Genomic DNA, 10,859 nt, shown 5'->3' with positions numbered 1-10,859 from the left:
ATTCCTGAATTTAATCCTAATAAAAATCCCCTGTCTTAGGTCAGTTAGGATCACCACTTTATTTTAAGAATGTGAAATGTCAGAATAATAGTGATTTATTTCAGCTTTTATTTCTTTCAAAACATTCACCGTGGGCCAGACATTTACATACACTCAATTAGTATTCGGTAGCATTGCCATTAAATTGTTTAACTTGGGTCAAACGTTTCGGGTAGCCTTGCACAAGCTTCCCACAATAAGTTGGGTGAATTTTGGCCCATTCCTCCTGACAGACCTGGTGTAACGAAGTCAGGTTTGTAGGCCTCCTTGCTAGCACACGCCTTTTCAGTTCTGCCCACAAATGTACTATGGGATTGAGGTCAGGGCTTTGTGATGGCCACTCCAATACCTTGACTTTGTTGTCCTTAAGCCATTTTGCAACAACTTTGGAAGTATGCGTGGGGTCATTGTCCATTTGGAAGAGCCATTTGCGACCAAGCTTCAACTTCCTGACTGATGTCTTGAGATGTTGCTTCAATATATCCACATAATTTTCCTACCTCATGTTGCCATCTATTTTGTGAAGTGTACTTGTCCCTCCTGCAGCAAAGCACCCCCACAACATGATGTTGCCACCACTGTGTTTCACGGTTGGGATGGTGTTCTTCGGCTTGCAGGCATCCCCCTTTTTCCTCCAAACATAATGATGGTCATTATGGCCAAACAGTTCGATTTTTGTTTCATCAGACCAGAGGACATTTCTCCAAAAAGTACGATCTTTGTCCCCATGTGCAGTTGCAAACCATAGTCTGGCTTTTTATGGCGGTTTGGAGCAGTGGCTTCTTCCTTGCTGAGCGGCCTTTCAGGTTATGTCGATATAAGACTCGTTTTACTGTGGATAAAGATACTTTTGTACCCGTTTCCTCCAGCATCTTCACAAGGTCCTTTGCTGTTGCTCTGGGATTGATTTGCACTTTTCGCACCAAGGTACGTTCATCTCTAGGAGACAGAACGCATCTCTTCCTGAGCGTTATGACGGCTGCGTGGTCCCATGGTGTTTATACTTGCATACTATTATCGTGTACAGATGAACGTGGTACCTTCAGGCATTTGGAAATTGCTCCCAAGGATGAACCAGATTTGTGGAGGTCTACAATTATCTTTCTGAGGTCTTGGCTGATTTCTTTAGATTTTCCCATGTCAAGCAAAGAGGCACTGAGTTTGAAGGTAGGCATTGAAATACCTCCACAGATACACCTCCAATTGACTCAAATGATGTCAATTAGCCTATCAGAAGCTTCTAAAGCCATGACATCATTTTCTGGAATTTTCCAAGCTGTTTAAAGGCAAAGTGAAATAATCTGTCTGTAAACAATTGTTGGAATAATTACTTGTCTCGTGGACAAAGTGTCCTAACCGACTTGCCAAAACTATAGTTTGTTAACAAGAAATGTGTGGAGTGGTTGAAAAACGAGTTTTAATGACTCCAACCTAAGTGTATGTAAACTTCTGACTTCAACTGTACTGTCGCTTTCTCTCTCTCACTCAGTCACTCTCACTTTTTCTCTGTCTTTCGCTCTCTCTTTCCCTCGATCTCTCTCTCTCTTTCTCGTTCTCCCCCCCCCTCTCTCTCTCTTTCTCATTCCCCCTGTCTCTCTCTTTCTCGTTCTCCCCCCCCCCTCTCTCTCTCTTTCTCATTCCCCCTGTCTCTCTCTTTCTGTTTTATTGACTATGCGTCTGGGCCTGCCAACTGGGATCTCTCACCATCACTCTCCCTTGTCAGGTCAATCTTAGCTGGTACAAATGTAGAACTTTCTCAGTTGTGTGTGTGTGTGTGTGTGTGTGTGTGTGTGTGTGTGTGTGTGTGTGTGTGTGTGTGTGTGTGTGTGTGTGTGTGTGTGTGTGTGTGTGTGTGTGTGTGTGTGTGTGTGTGTGTGTGTGTGTGTGTGTGTGTGTGTGTGTGTGTGGTGTGTGTGTGGTGTGTGTGTGTGTGTGTGTATCACTTTCATTAGGGAACCCAGAACGGGGAAAACAATCATAACACAAAAAACATCTTAAAGACTATGATTCCAGTCCGTAGGGGGAAATAGACTAACAACAATGACAAAAAGAACTATGGGATCTGACTGTATTGATGCATGATGTTTGCTCTTATTTCCCTGTAGGTTGTCCCGACTGGAAGTTTTGTAGTTTGAAGCAATTTTAAGGAAATCAATATGGTATATAACACTGGGTCCCAACTGTAACCCACAAAGTTCCATGGTTCCTTAGAATGTTCAGTACATGGCCAAAAGTATGTGGACACACCTTCAAATGAGTGGATTCTGCTATTTCAGCCACACCCGCTGCTGACAAGTGTATAAAATTGTTAACACAGTCATGCGATCTCCGTAGACAAAAATTGGCAGTAGAATGGCCAGTACTCAAGAGCTCAGTGATTTTTAACGTCATAGGATGCCACCTTTCCAACAAGTTAGTTCATCAAATATCTGCCCTGCTAGAGCTGCCCTGGTCAACTGTAAGTGCTGTTATTGTGAAGTGGAATCTAGGAGCAACAACAGCTCAGCCGCTTAATGGTAGGCCACACAAACTTACAGAACGGGACCGCTGAAGCGCGTAGTGCGTAAAAATGGTTTGTCCTCGGTTGCAACACTCACTTCCAAGTTCCAAACTGCCTCTGGAAGTAACGTCAGCACAATACCTATTTGTTGGGACCTTCATGAAATGGGTTTCCAAGGCCGAGCAGCTGCACACAAGCCTAAGATCACCATGAGCAATGCCAAGCATCAGCTCAGTGATGTAAAGCTTGCCGCCATTGGAGCAGTGGAAATGCGTTCTCTGGAGTGATGATTGAAGCTTCACCATTTGGCAGTCCGACGGACGAATCTGCGTTTGGCGGATGCCAGGAGGACGCTACCTGCCCCAATGCATAGTGCCAACTGTAAAGTTTGGTGGAGGAGGAATAATCATCTGGGGCTGTTTTTCATGATTCATGCTAGGCCTCTTAGTTCCAGTGAAGGGAAATCTTAACTCTACAGCATTCAATTACATTACAGACAATTCTGTGCTTCCAACTTTGTGGCGACAGTTCTGTTTCAGCATGACAATGCCGCCGTGGACAAAGCAAGGTCCATACAGAAATGGTTTGTCGAGGTCGGTGTGGAAAACTTGACTGGCCTGCACAGAGCCCTGACCTTAACCACATCGAACACCTTTGGGATGAATTGGAACCCCGACTGCGAGCCAGGCCTAATCGCCCAACATCACTACCCAACCTCACTAATGCTCTTGTAGCTGAATGGAAGCAAGTCCCCGCAGCAATGTTCCAACATCTAGTGGAAAGCCTTCCCAGAAGAGTGGAGGCTGTTATAGCAGCAAACGGGGGACCAATTCCATATTAATGCCCATGATTTTGGAATGAGATTTTCATTGAGCAGGTGTCCACATAATTTTGGCCATGTAGTGTATAATTAGGCTGTGGGCCCCAGTCACTCCCCAGCCAAAACCCTTAGTGGCTTCCTCGTTTACCTCGTCAGCGTCAAATAGGTAGTGGGGTGTGTCAGGAAGGAAGTGGGACAACTAGGAGAAATGCATCATAAATGCATGTGGTGTTATATTCATAGTTTATTCATCTGGACATCATGTTTAGACTCAGGCCATTTTATAAGGCTGACTGGATTACTTGGGGTATCTTTTTCAGATAACATCCCTCTGTCGTGAATTTACTTTCCTTTTGGGCTTATTTGTGCTTATTTGTGTGTGTGGGGGGGGGGGGTTAACGCTGAGAAACGGAGCCCCAAATCGGACATTGTCTCCATCAGAGGCCTCTGGTCTGGTCTTTAATGTCACCTACTGACACACCTCCTCAGTCTAGTGGGTAACTCTCAATTTAACGACAGATCACTGTTCTAGCCCTGTAGGGGCATGTAATACAGCTGTGTGTGTGTGTGTGTGTGTGTGTGTGTGTGTGTGTGTGTGTGTGTGTGTGTGTGTGTGTGTGTGTGTGTGTGTGTGTGTGTGTGTGTGTGTGTGTGTGTGTGTGTGTGTGTTATTGTATAAGTTCCATTAGGAAACCCAAACAATCATAACACAACCATTAGACTAAAAAACATCTTAAAGACTATGATTCCAGTCCATAGGGGGAAGTAGACAATGACAAAAAGAACTATGGGATCTGACTGTATTGATGCATGATGTTTGCTCTTATTTCCCCGTGGGTTGTCCCGACTGGAAGTTTTTTTATAGTTTGAAGCAATTTTAAGGGAATCAATATGATATACAACATTGGGTCCCTTGTTTTGTTTTTAACACCCCTGTGTCCCTCTGTGTGGTTTGGTTGCCTTGCTGGACGGGTGGAGGGGGAGTATAGGTACATTAGCATTGATTTCAGAGGATGAGAAGAAACTCTGTTACAGTTATCTGGGGATATTTTTTGCTGTGTTTGGTAGAGTTTAGGTTTGGCGTCCATCTTGCCTTGTTTGTTTACCATTCATTGATAGTTTACCATCCATGGGGTCTTGTCCTCTGAGGTGTTCTCTTTAATCTTTTAATGAGGGTGATGATTAGTAAAGCCAAGGCAACAGTGGAACACTGGACAATGTTTTTCCTGCGGCCAATTGGCAGGCCCTACTGATGTGTGAATTGATCCCAACATTGCCGTCTCATAATGAGCCGTTACTGGCATTGACCAAACAGGGTTCTAGGTTTGAGTGGCATGTCTTGATTTTTGTGACTAACTGTAACCCACAAATGTCCATGTTTCCTTAGAATGTTTAATTAGGCTGTGGGCCGCAGTCAATCCCCAGCCAAAACCCAGAGTGGCTTCCTCGTTTACCTCGTTAGAGTCAAATAGGTAATGGGGTGTGTCAGGAAGGAAGGGGGACAACTAGGAGAAATGCATCATAAATGCATGTGGTGTTATATTCACAGTTTATTCATCTGGACATCATGTTTAGACTCAGGCTGTTTTCTGAGGCTGACTGGATTACTTGGGGTATCTTTTTCAGATAACATCCCTCTGTCGTGAATTTACTTTTATTTTGATGACTTTACTGACTGAGTAGAACTAAACAGGTAAGATCAATCTTGTATGGTTCTTTGCTTCTGGTTTGTGCTTATTTGGGGGGAAACGGAGACCCAGATTTGGCATTGTCTCTATCAGAGGCCTCTGGTCTGGTCTTTAACTACAGCGTAATGTCACATACAGCACCTCCTCAGTCTAATGGGTAACTCTCAATGTAACGACAGACCACTGTTCTAGCCCTGTAGGGGCATGTAATACAGCTGTGTGTGTGTGTGTGTGTGTGTGTCTGTGTGTGTGTGTGTGTGTGTGTGTGTGTGTGTGTGTGTGTGTGTGTGTGTGTGTGTGTGTGTGTGTGTGTGTGTGTGTGTGTGTGTGTGTGTGTGTGTGTGTGTGTGTGTGTGTGTGTGTGTGTGTGTGTGTGTGTGTGAGATGACCAACGCACTAACCCTGTGAAGGCATGAAGTGCAGCGAGGCGATGATGGGTCTGGACAAACAGGTTTATCTTCAGTTTATCATCAAGTTTAGGAAGAGGGAAGTTCTAGGAGGGGACCATATTTCTACATTGTACTGTATGTGGCGGTGGTTCAGTGAAATGACCATTGAGTATGGATTCAATTGATGTACTCCATGTCTACTGCATTGCCTATGGAGTTGATATTATTAGAATAGAATCAACTGAGAGAAATGAATAGCTAGAAGAACCTTGGGACCACATCTCCATCTGTATCCTCTCACACATCCCACTGTGACATTAGAGCCAACATGGCCGCCACTCCACAGACAGACCATGTCCACTTAACTTCTAGTAGAGCAGATGAATGGTCACTGATGTCCATTGGCTGAACATGAGAGAGTCTCTGAGGCTCTGTGTTCATCCAACTGAGTGAGTGATCTCAGTGGCAAACATTAGAGACAAAATGGCCACCACAGACATGCCAAGGACTCATCCTACAGTCCAGCTGCCCAGTTTCACTACTGTAATCCTGCATCTGTCATTTCCTTCTGACTGAGCTTAGGCCAGAGCTGGAGTTCTAGTCCCACAGACGTTTCATAGAACTCCAGACACTGTTTTTATAGAACGTTGTCTGAGGTTGTGATTGATGGACTGATTGGTTGATTGATTTTATTTGAGATATGCCATAATGTGTTAGGGCCCAGGGGACATCAAAGCACTAAAACAAGTTTCCCTATGTGGTTCTCAGTTGTAAAGAATACAAAATCTCACATGATCATTACCTATGGACTCACTAGAATATATGGAGAGAATTTCAGAACATTGGGAATGAATGAAAGAAACCATGTAGGCCTACATTAGAAACAACAATATTTCATATTTTCTTTAACTAGGCAAGTCAGTAGACTATCCTACCGATCCTCGACTTCGGCGATGTCATCTACAAAATAGCTTCCAATACTCTACTCAGCAAACTGGATGCAGTTTATCACAGTGCCATCCGTTTTGTTACTAAATCACCTTATACCACCCACCACTGCGACCTGTATGCTCTAGTCGGCTGGCCCTCGCTACATATTCGTCGCCAGACCCACTGGCTCCAGGTCATCTACAAGTCCATGCTAGGTAAAGCTCCACCTTATCTCAGTTCACTGGTCACGATGGCAACACCCACCCGTAGCACGCGCTCCAGCAGGTGTATCTCACTGATCATCCCTAAAGCCAACACCTCATTTGGCCGCCTTTCCTTCCAGTTCCCTGCTGCCTGTGACTGGAACGAATTGCAAAAATCTCTGAAGTTGGAGACTTTTATCTCCCTCACCAACTTTAAACATCTGCTATCTGAGCAGCTAACCGATCGCTGCAGATGCACATAGTCCATCGGTAAATAGCCCACCCAATTCACCTACCTCATCCCCATACTGTTTTTATTTATTTACTTTTCTGCTCTTTTGCACACCAGTATCTCTACCTGCACATGACCATCTGTCCATTTATCACTCCAGTGTTAATCTGCTAAATTGTAATTTTGTCTACCTCCTCATGCCTTTTGCACACAATGTATATAGACACTTTCTTTTTTTTCTACTGTGTTATTGACTTGTTTATCGTTTACTCCATGTGTAACACTGTTGTTATCTGTTCACACTGCTATGCTTTATCTTGGCCAGGTCGCAGTTGTAAATGAGAACTTGTTCTCAACTAGCCTACCTGGTTAAATAAAGGTGAAATTTAATTTAAAAAAATTAAAGTTAAGAACAAATTCTTATTTACAATGACGGCCTACCCCGGCCAACGCTGGACGATTGTGCGCCGCTCTATGGGACTCCCAATCCCGGCTGGTTGTGATACAGCCTGGAATCTAACCAGGGTCTGTAGTGATGGGTTTCCAAATATCATCCTTGCAAGTTATAAGGCCAGCATTTCGTTAAGTCACTGTGGGAAAGGTGATATGTAGATATGCCTCAGTTTGCTGCCATGACTGGTTTTACATTTTTTTTTCTCCAGTAATCATAAGGTAAAAAAAATCTTGAACAATCGTCATTTATATTTACAATCCCCTTATCCAAACGGCATACTCATTTACCTTTCTTTTTTTTCTACTGTGTTATTGACTTGTTAATTGTTTACTCCATGTGTAACTCTGTGTTGTCTGTTCACACTGCTATGCTTTATCTTGGCCAGGTCGCAGTTGCAAATGAGAACTTGTTCTCAACTAGCCTACCTGGTTAAATAAAGGTGAAATAAAAATTAAAATAAATAAAAATTCTCTTATCAATAACTCTTTATCAATTTGTAAATTACAGAGCATGGAGAATGGCGCTATTTCTATTGGGGCAAACGGAAGTAGATGTTGTTTCACTAGGAACTGACAGGCTGCTTGACCTTGTTCGTGATGTCATCGCGCCTAAAGGTGGTAGAAGTAGGATGGAACTAAGCCGAGGTCAAAATACTGCAAATCTGTAGACACACCACCTCCACACCTTCATACAGTATCTTTGATCTCCATCCCAAATGAATAGTGGGTGTATAACATGCTATTCTCCAGCTTAAGTTCAAGGTCAGAATACGTGTAAAGGGGAAAATGGAATAAAAAGGGAATTATGTCCCATTCACTCAAGCTTAACTCGGGTCGGATATTCCACGATGCACGATTCCACAATGCACGATTCCACGATGCACGTTTACGCTGGATTGGTACTGTCAGGCACCTCGTGTTGATATGAAAAGGCATCTATCTACATCACAGCACTGAATCTCCAGGTATTTTCAGCATCACTCATCTAGCCTCTGGCAGGTGACATTGTGATTTAGCCATAGGGAGAGAATCCACATCATGGACTGTAAGGCAACAATGAGCATATCATGTACTCTCAGTCAGTGCTGCATCAATGGCTGCCTCTGTAAAGTGTAGTTTGTTGCAATTAAATCACTCACATATTTCCGAATTGCATAATCAAATAGTAAATGTACATAAATGGTTCCTCTTCTAACTGCCGCACGTTCTTTGAACTAATTTATGATGTAGCACAGGATAAACAAACTAGTACATCATATCGCTTTCCATACAAAATGGCTGCTGTCTTCCCTTTTAACAAACTGTTGACATTGATCATCCATCCAAGTTTCTCTGATGGCTTTTCCCCGTCCCATCACTCTGCATTGTCACGCGTCTAAGACAGGAAGGGAGGGAGGGAGTGAGAGAGCGAGGGAGACTGGAGAGAGGGACAGATTGTTTTTGATTAATCAGCCAGACTTTAATCGTTGTTTACCGCCACTTCCTCTGAACGCAAAGATCAATCAGAAATCTAGAAGTCAGAAGGAAATGTCTCTGTTTGTGACGATGCTCTTTAGTCAAAACCTTTCCAAGAGTGTGGAGTCAATCAGAAAACACAATTTTACAACCCAACTAAGAAGGTACAAAAGCAGCAAAGATTCTTGTTTTCCCAGTGGTTGGGTTTTATTGTAGTCTTGAATGAAGCCATACTATAGCGTATGTGCTAAGGCCAACTCTATTCTTCTATCGTAATAGTGCATGGCGATGGCACATCATATTTCCCTTCAAAATAGAATCTCCACTTGAAATTAGCTCAGTAAGCCTCTATCACGAATCCCTAACTTTTCAGACTGTGTGAGAAAAGTTCAGATTCTTGTGAAGAGTGCTGCAACAGCAAGATGTATGAGTTTGTCAGTGATCATGGTAGCTCTATTCGGTCATAGAGCTGCTAGGGGAGCAATTTAAACTCCCGAGCCCCCTGCCGCTGTCCAGATGCATTACAATGGACAGGACCATAGAGAGACTGGCTGGAGAGGAGTAATGACGAATGGACACACACACAATCACACACACACACCGCATATGTCCAGACCCAGACTCCTCATTACCCCCAGAGAGGAGAGAGACAGCAGATTGGTATGAAAGACAACAGCAGGTCCTTTCAGTCAGTTCCCACTGGGCACAGACATCAGTTCAACGTCTCGTTTGGATTTACATTTGATTGAGTGGTCAACTAACGTGAAATCGACAAGAAATGTCAACATGTCATTGGACACAGGTTACTTTTTGCAAATCCAATCGGTTTTCCACGTTGATTCAATGTCATCGTTTAGATTTTTGAGGTTGAAATAACGTGGAAACAACGTTGATTCAGCCAGTGTTTGTCCAGTGGCTTGTACTGATGCTGGAGGAACAAAATTAATGCCTTTGGCCCAGCAAACAGCAAGAAGAATGCCTTACCCAGACAGATGTCCCACTGGGCACAGACATAAATTCTATTACACTTTGGTTCAAAATAATTTAATTGAAATGGCGTGGAATCAATGTTGATTCAACCAGTGTGTTATGCCTGATTCGCGTTATAAGTCCGACCCGAACTGTACTGGCTCTGATATTTTCTTTTCACATTGTTCTTTCCAGTAACTATGGTGGATTTGTAAACAGGCCAACACCAGTATAGCTCGGCACAGCTCAGCTTGGTTTGGCTCAGTTGTGTTACAGTATTACTCTATTATAGGAATACTAAATGGCTCATTTTAATGGAGCCTTCACAAAACAATTGTGCCCATTTTTCAAGGTCTAATGCTAATAACTAACGTTTAGATTTAGTGTTGGTACAGTGTGTACTGTTTGTTCTGTGTGTTCTCAGTGAGCTGGAAGAAGTTGTTTCTCCGAGCGTTTTAGTCAGAGCTTTTTGTCAAAGCTGTGTCTTAATGTCGGATTAGAAAAAGAACCACCACTCAGGGCAGGTTCAGTGCCAAAATGTCTGATATCTCCCAAACGGGGTTTAGGCTTTCAGCCTTCAATGAGGTGCAGAGGAGTTTTGGCTTCTAGTGAAGAGAAAGAGAGTGGGGTGGAGAGAGAGAGAGAATGGAACAGAAAAAATAGCTAGAGAGAGGAAAAAAAACTGAGAAAAGAGATTGAGTGCAGATTATAAATCCCCTAGGGACACACAACTGCATTATGGGGACATTTTAAACCCCTGTTTCATTTATATTTCACTGGGTTTTTGGGTGACATTTTCTATAATAATTAAACACTGGGTGATCTAACTGACTGTATACAGTCTAAAATCTACACACCAAGATTACGAAGGAAACAGCTATTCATTTTGTTCTTCCATTTTTTCCTCAATGACTATCTGGTTTTAAGCTGTCAATCAAAGTCACTACACTAAGAGGAAGATGATGCCAAGATACACATTCTTAACTTTCCACTTCCATTCTTTTCTCTGTGTCTATCTGGGCCCGTATTCATAAACCGTCTCAGTGAGAGTGCTGATCTAGGATCAGTGTTTGCCTTTTAGATCATGATGCATAAGATTATATGGAAAGGAGAGGACCTGATCCTAGATCGGTACTCTTCTGAGACGTTTTATGAATACAGACCCTGGTTTCTAATCTGTC

This window comes from Oncorhynchus kisutch, linkage group LG12 (assembly GCF_002021735.2).
Source record: "Oncorhynchus kisutch isolate 150728-3 linkage group LG12, Okis_V2, whole genome shotgun sequence".
NCBI lineage: Eukaryota > Metazoa > Chordata > Actinopteri > Salmoniformes > Salmonidae > Oncorhynchus > Oncorhynchus kisutch.
Note: the sequence above shows the minus strand (reverse complement) of the source record.